Below are 12,236 nucleotides of genomic sequence, written 5' to 3' on the forward strand. Positions count from 1 at the left end.
CTTTCATTATTCGTCATATAAAGAGTATTTGTAGCCCTAGAAAAAGCGGTTGACAGCATAAGGTTATGGAAGCTGTTTGGAATTTTTAGTAAAGAGGTATGAGCTATAGGGAAAGGCAGGTAATATACGTTATGTGCCAGAACCAAGAAGGAACAATATGATTAGAAGACCAAGAACGGAGAGTTAGTATTCAAAGGACATAAGATACATATACAGTCTTTTTCTCGATTGGGCAATCTGTACATCGAAAAAGCAGCGTTGGAAGTAAAATTAGGGTTTAAGAATTGGATTAAAATATAGGATGAAAGAACATCAACGATAAGATTCCCTGGCGATATTGCTACCCTCAGCGAAGATGAGGATAAATTACGGAACCTTTTAATGAAATTAACAATCTAATGAGTACAGTACACTACTGGCCATTAAAATTGCTACACCAAGAAGAAATCCAGATGATAAACGGGTATTCGTTGGACAAATATGTTATACTAGAACTGAGATGTGATTACATTTTCGCGCAATTTGGGTGCATAGATCCTGAGAAATCAGTACCCAGAACAACCACCTCTGGCCGTAATAACGGCCTTGATACGCCTGGGCATTGAATCAAACAGAGTTTGGATGACGTGTACAGGTAAAGCTGCCCATGCAGCTTCAACACGATACCACAGTTCATCAACAGTAGTGACTGCCGTATTATGACGAGCCAGTTGCTCGTCCACCATTGACTAGACGTTTTCAATTGGCGAGAGATGTGGAGAATGTGCTGGCCAGGGCAGCAGTCGCACGTTTTCTGTATCCAGCAGCAAACGTGGTCGAACTGTTCGTGCAGATGGTTGTTGTCTTGCAAACGTCCCCATCTGTTGCCTCAGGGATCGAGACGTGGCTGCACGATCCGTTATAGCCATGCGGATAAGATGCCTGTCATCTCGACTGCTAGTGATACGAGGCCGTTGGGATCCAGCACGGCATTCCGTATTACGCTCCTGAACCCACCGATTCCATATTCTGCTAAAAGTCATTGGATCTCGACCAACGCGAGCAGCAATGTCGCGATACGATTAACTGCAAACGCGATAGGCTACAATCCGACCTTTATCAAAGTCGGAAAGGTGACGGTACGCATTTCTCCTCCTTACACGAGGCGTCACAACAACGTTGTGTATGAGAAATCGCTTGGAAGCTTTCCTCATTTCAGCACGTTGTTGGTGTCGCCACCAGCGCCAACCCTGTGTGAAAGCTCTGAAAAGCTAATCATTTGCATATCACCGCATCTTCTTCCTGTCTGTTAAATTTCGAGTTTGTAGCACGTCATATTCGTGGTGTAGCAATCTTAATGGCCAGTAGTGTATATGACTGAGATTAGACAAAAGAAAGACGAAATTAATGGGGCGTACTATAAACGAATTTATTGATGAATGTAGCATTAAAATTGAGGACCAAAAAGTACTCATAGAGGAAACGAAGTCCTTCTGTTATGTTAGAAGTAAAATAACACATGATGGTCGAATGCAAAGCCTACAATAAGGTTACAAAAATCACGGGATAGCGATATGTACACATGCAGATGGCGGCAGTATCGCGTACACAGGGTGTAAAAGGGGAGTGCAGTAGCAGAAAAAAAATGGTTCAAATGGCTCTGAGCACTATGGGACTTAACATCTATGGTCATCAGTCCCCTAGAACTTAGAACTACTTAAACCTAACTAACCTAAGGACATCAGACACATCCATGCCCGAGGCAGGATTCGAACCTGCGACCGTAGCAGTCGCGCGGTTCCGGACTGAGCGCCTAGAACCGCTAGTCCACCGCGGCCGGCGCAGTAGCAGAGATTCAACTGATGCACGAGAAAAGGTTTCCGACGTGATTATGGCCGCACGATGGGAATTAACAGACTGAACACGAAATGTTAGTTGGAGATAAACGCACGGGACATTCCATTTCGGAAAGTCGTTAGGGAGTTCAGTATTCCGAGAGCCACTGTGACAAGAGTGTTCCGAGAACACCAAATTTCAGGCATTACCTCTAAGCGCGGACAACTAAGTGGCAGACAGCCTTCACTTAAACACTGACAACACCGGCGTTTGTGTAGAGTTGAAAGTGCTAGCAGACCCGAAACATTGAATGAAAAAAAACAACAACGCAGAGATCAATGTGGGAAGTATGACGAACGTATCCGTCAGTACAGTGCGGAGAACATGGCGTTAACGGACTAAGGCGGCAGGCGACCGACGCTAGTGCCTTTGCTAAAAGCACGACATCGCCTGCTGTGCTTCTCCTGGGCTCTTGACCATATCGGTTGGACCATAGGCGACTGGAAAGCCATGGAACACCCAGATGAGTCGCAATTTCAGTTCATAATAGCTGATGGTAGGGTTCGGGAGTGGCACGGACCCCAAAAGGTCATGTATCCCTCAACAAGGCACTGTGCAGGCTGTTGGTGGCTCCACAATAGTATGGGCTGTGTTTATATAGAATGGACTGGGTCTACTGGTCCAACCGAACCGGTCATTGACTGTAAATAGTTATGTTCGTCTACTCGGATACCATTCGCAGTCATTCAACGATGGAATTTATATGGATAACAATGCACCATGCCTCTGGGACATAAATGTTCGCGAATGGCTTGAAGAACATTCGGGAAAATTCGAACGAATAATCACCCGACATGAATCCCATCGAATATTTATGAGGCATGATCGTGAGGCCAGTTTGTGCACAATATCCTGCACCGGCAACGCTTTCGGAATTATGGAAGACTATAGAGACAGCATGGCTCAGTATTTCTGCAGCAGACTTCCAACTACTTTTTGAGTCATGCCACGTCGAGCTTCTACTCTGTTCGGGGTGAAAGGAAATCCGACGCAATATTTGGCGTTACCCTGTTACTTTTGTCACCTCAGAACACAGTATTTACAATAAACAAGAGAGAACAATATGAATGGAAGACCAAGAATGAAGCGCTTAAAATATAGGGTAAAGATTATCAGTGATAAGAATCGCTGATGACATTGCTATCCTCAGTGAAAGTGAGAGAGAGTTACAGGATTTGCTGAATGTAGTTGACAGTCTAATGTTGTAGACCATGGACTAAAGAAAGAGACGAAACTATCGGGGAGTACCAGAAACTAAATTAGTGATAAACGTCATATTAAAACTGGGGTCCACGAAATATTCATAGACGAAATCGTTCTACTGTCTTGGAAGAAAATAACATGTTTTGGGCGAATGCAGGGTCTGTGTAACAAGTAGATTATCACAGGAGAAAAAGGCACTCCTCGAAAATTAAAACTGGGGACCACGAAATATTCATAGACGAAATCGTTCTGCTATCTTGGAAGAAAATAACATGTTTTGGGCTAATGCAGGGTCTGTGTAACAAGTAGATTAGCACAGGAGAAAAAGGCACTCCTCGAAAAAAGACTTCTAGTAATGTCAAACATGAGCCTTAATTTGGGAGATAGATTTCAAAGATTGTACGTTGTTTGGACCATGCATTGAATGTTCCAGAGGCTCTGCCCACAGCGTGCGTCGATGGCAAGTTTGCGCCTGTAGCAGTGAAGAGATTGTCGTCTCTCCCAGGGCGCCCTCGGAATCCTGTATGCCCTTAATACCAGACCTCTCTCCTGCAGCTGAGTACGAACTGAATCTCCCTGTCTCGTGGCCAATACGCCGCAAGGCTGGCTCCTCAGGTGTCGTAAACCGGCCGCTGCTGCCAGCAGCCCCTGCTATGAACAACGTTCCAGCAACGGCACGACGACGGATGGCACAGGCTTCCTCATACTAAGTCCGGTAACGTGAACTTCTCGAGGATAAAGCCTTTTCCAGCAGGTATGAAACACAACTAATTTTGGGAGTTTTGTGATGCCACATCCTCAAATGGTAGAGCTATCAGGCTAAAAAGAACTAAACGGTAGAATTCATTAGGAGAAGTAATTAAAGCCAAGAATTTACTGGGTGAGCCACTAACTTTTGCCATAAAGAATAACTGCGAAGGTATGATAGTAGCTAAAAAGTTTGTGGGACAACTGTTGCACGGGACAACGGGTGCCATAATACGACGTTGGCTTTTTGTTGCTAGGTGGGGTCAGGTCAGAGATATGAAGGTCAACTTCGTTTTTTTAAATGGGATGCTGTAGTTTGGTACTTATTTTCTGGTAGTCGTTATCGAGACGAATCCAATGATTTGTAACAGTAAGGTCTTTGAAGGTCAACGAAGATGACAAAGGGGGCATGAACGTCCATTTACAGAAGGTGTTCGAAGTGATGACCATTAGTATCAATGCCGTGCTGCGATCTTCTTATCATGGACTGAGTGGTACTCCTTATCACATCGACACTTATCGAAACACATGCTCTGACAATTCTCCCTCGTATATCGTGAAAATAGTAAATATTTGCCGAATAGACGTATCCATCTAACGTGTCATTGACATGTAAATACCATTCGACGGTTATGGAATACAACACTAATAGGAACGGTTATACTAGTGTCGTCGTATCAAGCGAATGTGCATGATGTATCCCTTCGAAGAACAAGTCGATATGCTTCGTATTTACCGAGAATACCAACGAAATTCAGTGAGAGCTAGAGGCTTATATGCTGAAAGATATCCTCAACGTACTCACCCTACATGTCGTACATTTAAATATGTGTATGATAAATTGAGGACGACTGGCTCTTTAACGCATCGGAAACTTAGCCGGCAAAGGAAAGTTACTAACGAGGAAACGGAAATTGGTACTCTTGCCACTGTGGTTCGAGATCCTTGTGTTAGTTCACATCAAATCGCAGCATGAGCCACAGTAGTCTTGTTCGTGTTCAGCATCGCCATAAACATCATCCTTAGCCCGCAGCTCGTGGTCGTGCGGAAGCGTTCTCGCTTCCCACGCCCGGGTTCCCGGGTTCGATTCCCGGCGGGGTCAGGGATTTTCTCTGCCTCGTGATGGCTGGGTGTTGTGCGATGTCCTTAGGTTAGTAAGGTTTAAGTAGTTCTAAGTTCTAGGGGACTGATGACCGTAGATGTTAAGTCCCATAGTGCTCAGAGCCATTTGATTTGAACATCATCCTTACCATATCAGTCTTCACCAAGGATTAACTGGTACGGACTGTATGCGTCGCATTGAATTCTGCCGATGGGCTCAACTTCAGGATCAGAGAGATGACAAATTTATTAATTTGATTTTATTTACTGACGAGGCTACATTAACGAAACATGGAAATGTTAATTTGCATAACATGCATTATTGGGCAACTGAAAATCCATGTTGGCTGCGGCAAGTTGCACAGAGATATCCCTGGACGGTAACTGTATGGTGTGGGAGTCTGGAGGACAGAATTATAGGCCCCTCATCGAAGGGTATCTTAATGGTAGAAAGTACACCACATTCCTGCAAGAAACATTAAGTTTGTTTTTGAAAGGGACAGAATGTGGTATCAACACAGTGGGTGTCCGACACATTTTTCGCTGATGGCTAGAAATGAGTTTCGGAGACAATTACCAAATCGTTGAATTGGAAGCGGAGGAGATATGTCGTGGCCGGGTCGTTCGCCAGACTTGACGCCTCTGAATTTTTTCTTGTGGGGATTCGTGAAAGACATTGTTTATAAAGACGTTCCAACTACACCTGAAGATACGTGAGGGAGAATTGTCAGAGCATGTGCCTCAATAAGTACCGATGTGATAAGGAAAACTACTCAGTCCATGATAAGAAGATTGCAGCACTACATTGATACCAATGGTAATCACTCGAACATCTTCTGTAAATGGACGTTCATGCCACCTTTGTCATCTTCGTTGACCTTCAAAGACCTTACTGTTACACATCACTGGATTGTTCTCGATAGCCGCTGTCAGAAAAAGTACCAAACTATAGCATCCCATTTAAATGAACAAACTTGACCTTCATACCTCTGACGCGATCCCACCTAGCAACAAAAAGCCAATGTCATATTATGGTCCCCGTTGTCCCGTCAACATTTGTCCCACAAACTTTTCAGCTCCTATCATACTTTCGGAGTTATTCTTGGTGGCAATAGTTAATGACTCATTCTATATGCTGAGGAAACAATAGTCATGGGATACCTCTTAATATCGTGACGGACCTGCTTTTGTCCGGTATAGTACAGCAACTGGACGTGGCAGGGACACAACAAGTCGCTGGAAGCCCCTGCAGAAATATTGATCCATGCGGCCTGATGTTGCCGGTGCAGGATATTGTGCGCGAACGGACCTGTCGATGATGTGCCATGAATGTTTGATGGGATTCCTGTCAGGCTATCTGCTTGGCCAAATCATTTGCTCAAATTGTCCACAACGTTCTTCAAACGAATCGTGAGCAACTGTGGCCCAATGACACGGTGCATTTTCGTCTTTAAAATTGATGTGTCTGAAATCCTGCGTATTCGATTCGCTAGACAGACAATCAACCAAGTCGTATTAATGAATTTTATTAAAATAAGAAAAAATGCAATACTTAACTTTTGTAATTACGCAAATGTGTCGACAAGCAAAGGGCGACATACAAAATAATCTTCTTCAGTGTAAACAATACCAAGTCTGTGCTACATAGAGACTACAAGCTTCTATCTATGTCGCTAATCTTGAAGCTGCTATTGAACTGGGCGTGACCAGTCGACCACGGTGCTTAAGTCCTCTTCACATAGAGGCCGCTGCTGTGACGTTGTCGTCCTGGAGGGAGGACCGGTCAGCTAGCGGTTGGCTGACGTCTTCTCACACCCATCTCTATCGTTCCCGATTGGTGTTCCGGGGCTTGACTTTACGCCGTAACAAAAAATTCCGTTGTTGTTTGGGAACATGAAGTACATGAATGGCTGTATATGGTCTCCTGGTAACCGAAGATAACCAATTTCAGCCAGTGATCGCTTCACTTAGACCAGAGGACCCAGTCCATTCCATGTAACCACAGTCCACACTTTTATGAAGCCACCACCAGCTTGCACAGTGCGTCGTTGCCAACTTGGGTCCATGGCTTCGCGGGGTCTACGCCACAGGCGAACCCTAATATCACCTTTCACCAAATGAAATCGAGATTCATCTGACCAGGCAACGGTTTTCCAGTGGACTAGATTGCAACCGATATGGTCACGAGCCGAGAAGATGTGCTCCACGCGATGTCATGTTGTTAACAAAGGCACTCACGTCGACTGTTTGCTGCCACAGCCCATTAACGCCAGATTTCGCTGCACTCCCCTAACCCATACGTTGGTCCTAAGTCCGACATTGATTTCTGCTGCTGTTCACGCAGTGCTGATTGTTCGGGTAAGTGAAGGCCGTCGGCCACTGTATTGTCCACCATGAGAGGTAATGCCTGAAATTCGGTTTTCTCGGCTCACTATTGACGCTGTGGGTCTCGGAATATTGAACTGTCTAACGATTTCCGGAATCTAATGTCCCACCCGTCTATCTACAACTACCATTCCACAATCAAAGTCTGTTAATTCCCGTCGAACACTTTTCCATATGAATCACGTATCACATCTCCCCTTGTGCACTGGCCTTTTGTACCTTGTGTACGCGATACTACCGCCAACCGTATATGTGCATATCGCCATCCCGCGACTTTTGTCAGCTGAGCGTATATTACTAATAAGCTAAAGCGCCCATCCGTTTAAAGTTGTTGGTTACTTACCTACGGCTTCTAGTGGCAACAATTATTTCCTTTCACTATTACATATAGTAATGACCAGATTTAAAATGCTGTCATAATCTACTCTTTAAGAAGCATGATGTTACGTAAAAGATTTAACGCAATAATTCGAGTACTACAGACAGAACATGGCTATGCCTTAAGACAGCATATCTCACTTGTTGTTGTTGTGGTCTTCAGTCCTGAGACTGGTTTGATGCAGCTCTCCACGCTACTCTATCCTGTGCAAGCTTCTTCATCTCCCAGTACCTACTGCAGCCTACATCCTTCTGAATCTGCTTAGTGTATTCATCTCTTGGTCTCCCTCTACGATTTTTACCCTCTACGCTGCCCTCCAATACTAAACTGGTGATCCCTTGATGCCTCAGAATATGTCCTACCAACCGACCCCTTCTTCTAGTCAAGTTGTGCAACAAATTTCCCTTCTCTCCAATTCTATTCAATACTTCCTCATTAGTTATGTGATCTACCCATCTAATCTTCAGCATTCTTCTGTAGCACCACATTTCGAAAGCTTCTATTCTCTTCTTGTCTAAACTACTTATCGTCCATGTTTCACTTCCATACATGGCTACACTCCATACAAATACATTCAGAAAGGACTTCCTGACACATAAATCTATACTCGATGTTAACAAATTTCTCTTCTTCAGAAACGCTTTCCTTCCCATTGCCAGTCTACATCTTATGTCCTCTCTACTTCGACCATCATCAATTATTTTGCTCCCCAAATAGCAAAACTCCTTTACTACTTTAAGTGTCTCATTTCCTAATCTAATTCCCTCGGCATCACCCTACTTAATTCGACTACATTCCATTATCCTTATATTGCTTTTGTTGATGTTCATCTTCTCCCCTCCTTTCAAGACACTGTCCATTCCGTTCAACTGCTCTTCCAAGTTCTTTGCTCTCTCTGACAGAATTACAATGTCATCGGCGAACCTCAAAGGTTTTATTTCTTCTCCATGGATTTTAATACCTACTCCGAACTTTACTTTTGTTTCCTTCACTGCTTGCTCAATATACACATTGAATAACATCGGGGAGAGGCTACAACCCTGTATCACTCCCTTCCCAACCACTGCTTCCCTTTCATGTCCCTCGATTCTTATAACTGCCATCTGGTTTCTGTACAAACTGTAAATAGCCTTTCGCTCCCTGTATTTTACCCCTGCCACCTTCAGAATTTGAAAGAGAGTATTCCAGCCAACATTGTCAAAAGCTTATTCTAAGTCTACAAATGCTAGAAAAGTATGTTTGCCTTTCCTTAATCTTTCTTCTAAGATAAGCCTTAGGGTGAGTATTGCCTCACGTGTTCCAACATTTCTACGGAATCCAAACTGATCTTCCCCGAGGTCGGCTTCTACCAGTTTTTCCATTCCCCTGTAAAGAATTCGCGTTATTATTTTGCAGCTGTGACTTATTAAACTGGTAGTTTGGTAATTTTCACATCTGTCAACACCTGCTTTCATTGGGATTGGAATTATTATATTCTTCTTGAAGTCTGAGGGAATTTCGCCTGTCTCATACATCTTGCTCACCAGATGGTAGAGTTTTGTCAGGACTGGCTCTCCCAAGGCCGTCAGTAGTGCCAATGGCATGTTGTCTACTCCTGGGGCCTTGTTTCGAGTCAGGTCTTTCAGTGCTCTGTCAAACTCCTCACACAGTATTATATCTCCCATTTCATCTTCATCTACATCCTCTTCCATTTCCATAATATTGTCCTCAACTACATCGCCCTTGTATAGACTCCTTCCACCTTTCTGCTTTCCCGTGTTTGCTTGGAACTGGGTTTCCATCTGAGCTCTCGATATTCATACAAGTGGTTCTCTTTTCTCCAAAGGTCTCTTTATTTTTCCTGTAGGCGGTACCTATCTTACCCCTAGTGAGATAAGCCTCTACATCCTTACATTCGTCCTCTAGTCATGCCTGCTTAGCCATTTTGCACTTCCTGACGATCTCATTTTTGAGACGTTTGCATTCTTTTTGCCTTCTTCATTTACTGCATTTTTGTATTTTCTCCTTTCATCAAATAAACTCATTACCTCTTCTGTTACCCAAGGATTTCTACTAGCCCTCGACTTTTTACCTACCTGATCCTCTGCGCAAATAATCCAGAATATGTTCCTCAAGTATTTGTGAACGAGAGCACTTAGTAACTTTCAACTAACCTTACATTTAATTTCAAATCGTTTTGAAACATTTCCTCGCTTCTATGACCTACAAGACAATAAAAGAAGACAAAGGTTTATCGTTTATTAAATTTCGCTGTTCAGGCACTAAAACTTCCTGGCATACCGTTTGAATTAATTACTTCTTTACCAGCTGTATTCGCAATACATTTTGTAGACAGCATCCACGTATACAGCGAAGTGCAAAAGAAACTGGTATAGGCATGTATGTAAACAGGCACAACACGGTGCTGCGGTCGGCAACACCTGTATAAGACAACAAGTGCCTGGCGCAGTTGTTAGATAGTCGCGGTGGGGGTTCGAGTCCTCCCTCGGGCATGGATGTGTGTGTTTGTCCTTAGGATAATTTAGGTTAAGTAGTGTGTAAGCTTAGGGACTGATGACCTCAGCAGTTAAATCCCATAAGATTTCACACACATTTGAACATTTTTTTTTTTTTCGTTGTTAGACCGGTTACTGCTGCTACACTGGTAGAACATCAAGATTTTAGTGAGCCTGAACGTGGTGTTATAGTCGGCGCGCTAGCGATGGGACACAGCTTCTACGAGGTAGCGATTCTCCCGTACGACCATTTCACGAGTGTACCGTGGATATCAGGAATCCGGTAAAACATCAAACCTCCGATATCGCTGCGGCCGGCAAAAGATCCTGCAGCAACGGGACCAACGATGACTGAAGAGAATCGTTCAACGTGACAGAAGTGCAGCCATTCCACAAATTGCTGCAGATTTCAATGCTGGACCATCAACAAGAGTCAGCGTGCGAACCATTCAACGCAACATCTTCGATGTGTGCTTTCGGAGCCGAAGGCCCACTCGTGTACCTTTCATGACTGTACGACACAAAGCTTTAAGCTTCGCCTGGGCCCGTCGACACCGACATTGGACTTGTGATGACCGGAAACATGTTACCTGATCGGACGAGTCTCGTTTCAAATTTTATCTAGCGGATGGACGTGTGCCGGTATGGAGACAACCTCATGAATCCATGCACCCTGCGTGTCAGCAGCGGACAGTTCAAACTGGTGGAGGCTCTGTAATAGTGTGGGGCGTGTGCAGTTGGAGTGATATGGGCCCCCTGATACTTCTAGATATGACTCTGACAGGTGACACGTACGTTAGCATCCAGTCTGATCACCTGCAACCATTCATGTCCATTGTGCATTTTGATGGACTCGAGCAATTCCAGCAGGACAACGCGACACACCCCACACGTCCGGAACTGCTACAGAGTGGCTCCAGGAACACTCTTCTGAGTTTAAACACTTCCTCTGACCACCAAACTCCACAGACATGAACATTATTGAGCATATCTGTGATGCCTTGCAACGTGCTGTTCAGAAGAGGTTTCCTTCCCCTCATACTCTTACGGATTTAGGCAGCCCTGTAGGATTCATGGTGTCAGTTCCCTCCAGCACTACTTCAGTCATTAGTCGAGTGCATGCCACGTCGTGCTGCGGCACTTTTGCATGCCCGCTGGGGCCCTACACGATATTAAGCAGGTGTACCAGTTTCTTTGGCTCTTCAGTGTACAACTGAATGTACTTCAAGAACTGTACCGTAGTAGGATACTATAAGATCCATCCTTCATTTTCTAAGTTACGAGCCGTGCACGCCAGGTAAGGCAAATAAATGTAGAGCATATATTACAAAAAAATAATCTGAACTGCGCAGTTGTTATAAGATCCAGGAAAGCAGCTGTTAAGAGGATTAACATTGTAAAATGATAATAAGATGTTCTGTATATATTTTGTTTTATATCTCTTCCAAGACTCGCAGAAACTATTTGGGTATGTCGTGCGTTATATTTTACATCATTCATATAACCTGCATCAGTCTTAATCAACATCTGTTACCTTCTCTCTGGCCTCTCAACAGAGGCCAGACAAACGTGTGGTTCCTGAAGAGGGGCAGCAGCATTTTCAGTAGTTTCAGGGGCCACGGTCTGGGTATTAGACTGATCTGGCCTTGTAACATCAACCCAAACGGCCTTGCTGTGTTGGTACTGCGAGCGGCTGAAAGCGAGGAGAAACTACAGCAGTAATTTTTCTCGAGGATATGCAGCTTTACTGTATGGTCAAATGTTGATGGCGTCCTCTTGGCTAAAATACTCTGGAGATAAAATAGCCCCCCTTTTGTATCTCCGAGTGGGGACTACTCAGGAGGACGTCGTTATCAGCAGTGTTGCGGCCACATGTAGTACGTGTTGCTTAACGCAGTTGAGAAAGTCAAAACAGAGGCACGCCAGCGGCCGAGGCGTTGTGAAGTAGGCAGGCACAGGTAGCCTTGCTCACAGCAGCAGTCTACCACCAGGCTGACACACGGACACACACAGACCGAGCACCGAGCAAAGCCTGGAGAGTGCTGAGGAAG

This window comes from Schistocerca serialis, chromosome 8 (genome assembly GCF_023864345.2).
Source record: "Schistocerca serialis cubense isolate TAMUIC-IGC-003099 chromosome 8, iqSchSeri2.2, whole genome shotgun sequence".
In the NCBI taxonomy this organism is placed as follows: Eukaryota; Metazoa; Arthropoda; class Insecta; order Orthoptera; family Acrididae; genus Schistocerca; species Schistocerca serialis.